The following is a 5222-nucleotide window of genomic DNA, read 5'->3' as shown; positions in this document are numbered from 1 at the left end:
GGCAATCAAACTTCTCGAACACACATCTAGTACATAAAAATTGAAAAGATTATAGTAAAGAAAAAATATATATAATATTGAAAAAAAGTATTTAAAAAAATATTGTCAAGTAGTTCAGTTCGATTCAAATTTCTCAGGCATGCGACCCAATAAAGGGTTTTTTTTTTTTTTTTGCGCACTCAATAAAGCTTCTTCTTGAACAGGTCACGGAGCTGCGTCACACACAACGTCACACTGCCTACTCTTTCTACTCTTTCTTTTTGCTCGGAAATTTATTAAAAAGGATCACATTCGGTTCGTCCTTCTAGACATCACAACGGCTCTTGGGATATGTAGTCTTTTATGCTGCTTTCGGTTTTGAAAAAGGACAAGAAATGATGGAAATATGGAGATAGATACATGGTCCATGCAGCGTTTTAATGCATACTGTATTTATGAATGCAATAAAACTATAAAACTCAAATGACATTATCTCCCGTTTTTCTTGGTCGATTGACCTCAAATAAAAACTGGTGTGGACATCAACTTTCGCACTTTTAAATGAGACCAACCAGCGGCACGTGGGTGACATAATTACAGCGTGACGAAGCTTCAAAGACGATATGCGTAAACGCGTCGCTGCCGACACGTTCGGTGTTAAAGGGTTGAAAAAAAAAAAACATGCCGATCAAAAACTGCTGCTATGGAACTTGTAGAAATGACTCTAGACATTACGACATATTAAGGATCTTTCTTCAAACGTTTCCCGAAACCAAAAACTTGTAGTAAAAAATGTGAAGAATGGATCCACTTGCATGGACGTCCAAAAGACCAGTTTAACGCCAGCAAGGTAAAGTCATTCACATTTCATATGCAGTAAACATTTTGTTGGGGGCCATGGTCTTTCAGAGGACGACGAGGTAACCCATTTTGATATTTTTACTTATTTTTTAGCGTGGCGTTTTGCCGTGCTGCTTCTGTCTGACAAGGAATGACCTGAAAAAATTTAAATGGTATCTGGCTGTCACTGTTACCTTTTCTGTTGTAAAAAGAAACACACTTTTGTTATGTACTTCCTTATCTAAGTACATGTAAGGCCGAGACTTGCATGGAACAACAGTTCTTTATTCAGTGTGCTTCTCAGCATATATATCACCGAAACATCACAGAGATTCCTTTTATACTGTAATACCACACCCACAGGAAGTGCACACTATGGCAACAGCATTGTGACATAAATATGTCACATCTAGTAAGGGGGAAGTGTAAATAAATTATAGACTTAAGATTTGTTATTAATGAAAAAATTAAGTGTTTGTTGGCTGTCACTAAGTAGCATTTGCGATCGCTACACAAAAATAGCCCCCAAGAACGGTCAGAGACTTAAGACAACCGGAGAATATAATATATATGAAAGACAGGGCATATCGTGGTAAAAGATAGATAGTTGAAACAGGAGAATGTCATTGTCAGTGGCGTAAGGCAATGCACACAAGAAAAAAGGTCTCGATAAAAAAGCCAACTCTGGATCAGGTCGGCTCTTTTTTAGCCTTGGACACTCAAGTCATCTCTTTAAGTCAGTGCTTCTCAATTATTTTCTGTTACGCCCCCCCAAGGAAGACGTAAATGTTTCGCGCCCCCCCCCCCCAAACTGTCTGCCGCCACTATAAATAGTACTGCCTATAAAAGTACTATTATAAGTATGCCTCTGCCTAACATTGTGTCCTTTTTTCTATTAAAGAAAAAAGTGACATAGATCAACTTATAATAAAGTATAACTTTATTAACATTGTTTTGTTTGTACCAGAAAAGACTTAACGTGCATCAATTTGCCTGAATTAAAAAAAAAAAAAAAAGTCACATCCAAACTGTAAAAATACACTCAAGGTACATTTTTGACCATTTGATACTGAAAAATAAAATGTAATAAAATCAGTAAATAATAACAAATTCAAATAGATTAGAAACATTAACTCATGAGGACCGTATGCAAAAAATTTGACCGAAAAAAAACTGAATAGAAGAAAAAAAAGTGTCTTTGGACAGAAAGACGGTTTTTATTTTTGCTGCTCACAGAATCAGCCTTTGCAATGGTGTGGGGATATTTTTCCCTGAGCATGCTAACAGTGCTCACTGGTTTACTGATATAACACTGACAAAGCGGGAAAATTGTTGTTAATATTCGGCACGTTTTCGCTGAAAAACAAATCACACGGCTTACCAATGAGATTGGGGTCTAATGTCTTTAAGTGGCGTCTCAATTGATTTAGCTTCTGGCTGTCTGCTGTAATCATTTTTTAGACACAGTAAACAGTGGTCTTTCCTCATCTCCCACTGTATTAAAAGTCAAAGGCAAACGGCCCGAAAAAAGCGCATTCTCGGCGGGCGAGGGAGAACCGTAGGTGAGGGCGGTCGTCGTGACGATCCCAAGCCGAAAATGGCACTCCTCGGGCGGACACGTGAGAACCGGAGAAGACAGTGGGTCGCTGCCGGGAGTCCAGCTGGAAAACGGCTTTCGAAAACGGCGCACAGCTCTTCATAGCTCTTTTGTGTGTGCTCTTGCTTAGTTCAAAAATACTGCGCGCACTCTGAAAATGAGAGCGCCACTGCCACCCACTGAGTGGATGTGCAAGTACACTTTATTCTAGTACGGCAAAAAAAAAAAAAAAAGCATGTTCCCCGAGGTCACATGCGCCACCCCTGGCATCGCTCTATGCCCCCCTGGGGGGGCGCGCCCCACTATTTGAGAAGTACTGGTTTAAGTGAACATTTTTATGTTCTTCCACATCTTTAGCAGTGAATTTGGCACCAGAGACATCATTTTCGGACAGGATTGGTAGGTTTAGCTCAGTAAACATCTCGTTCGTACACTATTTCCATTCATTTACTATTGGGGACAAACAGGAGGTTGACCCGCCTATAGCCACAATTGCTAATGTAATGAATATAAATAAGCAAAAGTGAAGTGTTACTTACAGTACTGGCATACTGACATGTGATCAGCATGGATAGTTAGCTCTGATTGGTTTGAATGCACATGTTTTCTGGGACAAAAAAAGAACAAGCTTGTTGTATTAATGCAATCAAAAAAAGGGCAATGCAACGGAAAATTGATCAGATTTTTAAGAGAAAGGAAAGAGTTGAAGAGACTTATTTTGTATGATGGGTGATTCAGAACATCATGTTAAAACCCTATAATGCCTGACTCCAGAAATAATGAACAAAAAATTCAGATTTTTCTCAATAATAAATCGTAATTAAAAAAAATTCTAACATTTAAAAAAAAAATTAATTTGTAGGTGGTGGAAAACAGACAAGGCTGAAAAAGCAGTTTTTGCTCTTGCAACTTTAAAATAAACTGCTGTATTTTAAGCCATATGAACTGTTGTGTTTGATAGAACAATACAGCATGTCTATATGCTGCCATAGCAGATTCATGACGCATTAAGCCCTCAAACTGTTTTTAATTTGTCCGTTTTACCCTGGAAACCCCCGTTTACAGACGTCGCTTTTGTTTCAACCCAGGCATAAAAAGAAGGTAACTATTTTTATTATTCGAAATGCCTGTCATTATTAGCTTAGAATCATTGGTGTCTAATATTTCATTAAAAAAAAAAAAAAAAATATTCACTTGCATATTTTAAACTTTTAAACAAATTAGGTCACAATGAAAAAAAAATGGTGTCTGTAAATAATATCCGTGACGGATATCTACCTCATAACTATTGCTTCATTGTATTTTTTTGTTACTGTCGTATTTTCCCCAATATTTTAGGTGATAAATAATCGATCCAAACACAGAAAAATTGGAAGAAAAAAAAAAGTTTAAAAGGGTAAATATATGAAAAAAGCTGTGTCTTCACACATGATCCATGGAGTTTTTGGATCGAAAAGAGGTTAGTACGCAATAATATCTCAATAAAATCATGGCGTCTTTAATTATGCTCTCTCATGCTCTCACCTCCAGTTAGGGTTTTGTTGTTTTAATTTTTTCCCCCCATAAAAATATATTTTAAGCTTTCCAATGATGTATCACACATGCATAAAGGACAATTTTGAACTTTGGCCAAATTGGGGGATCTCAGAGCAGAACTTCAAGTCACCTGAGTGTTTTCCGCCATACTGTATATATATGTTCTGTAATTTGTATCATAAATGATACACTAAGCATTACATGCAGTTCTCGTGGCACAACAAATATAACTAAAGCGAGATTGACACAATGAGGATTTAAACTTTTTTTTTTTTTTACTGCAATTGTGATACATTTTGCAGTATAGTTTATGTGCACTTTAGACATACTTTTGTTCATTTACCTATGTTAGGGTACTTAACATATTTCCTTAGAACATAAAAAAAAGTCAATGGTTGTGTTATCTTCAAAATATATTCCATTTCACTGTGCATAATCTAAGTCATTTGTACTTGTTTTGTTCATGTATATTTCTTTAAAATACCATTTTGAATGAAAAGTCTCTCATGTATGCCTTGTTACAGTAAGTGAGAAATTCTAGCCACATTCATTCACCCCTGTTGAAACCTCAGCATATTCCGCCGGTCGAACCTAAAAGCACCACGCAGACAAGTCTTTAAAAATGAAATGTTTTTTTAATCGGCGGATTGATGATTCAATCATAAGAACAGAAACCAACATGATGATTAAGATCAATCACAAAGTTGAAAATACTGAAAAAAAAAACAAAAAAAAACAACAACAAAAAAAAAATGACAGCGAAACTCCGCTTGCTTCGTCGTCACAATGCAAACTCTTGTTAAGACATTATCGTGGAATCATTTCAGGAATCATTTTGCTCAACAAGTCCTCTGTAGGTGTGTCATTTTGAGTGATTACAAGAGCATGGTGATGCCCGCTTGTGACACCAAATTGGACTACATTCAGTGTCACCACCGCTCATCAATCTTACATTCGCCTCAACGCTCAAAGATGGCCGGGGTTGGGTTTGTAAGCTTGTACTGTACCAATACAAACCCTCCTAGTAGCTTAAGTCAGAAAAGATGATGGATTTGCAACATTTCCTTTTTTGGAAGAGGATTAGGGCTCAGAATTCTGACTTTAAAATGAGAATTCTGACTTTCATTTGTTTTCAGGATTAAAAAAAAAAAGTGAGACTCATCACTTTATTCTCAGAATATCTGGGAATAAAGTCATAATTCATTGAAGTAACGTTTAGGTCAGAATTCTTTAACGTCAGATTAAAAAAAAAAAAAATTAGAATATTTTA

This window comes from Corythoichthys intestinalis, chromosome 15 (genome assembly GCF_030265065.1).
Source record: "Corythoichthys intestinalis isolate RoL2023-P3 chromosome 15, ASM3026506v1, whole genome shotgun sequence".
Classification (NCBI taxonomy): Eukaryota; Metazoa; Chordata; class Actinopteri; order Syngnathiformes; family Syngnathidae; genus Corythoichthys; species Corythoichthys intestinalis.
Note: the sequence above shows the minus strand (reverse complement) of the source record.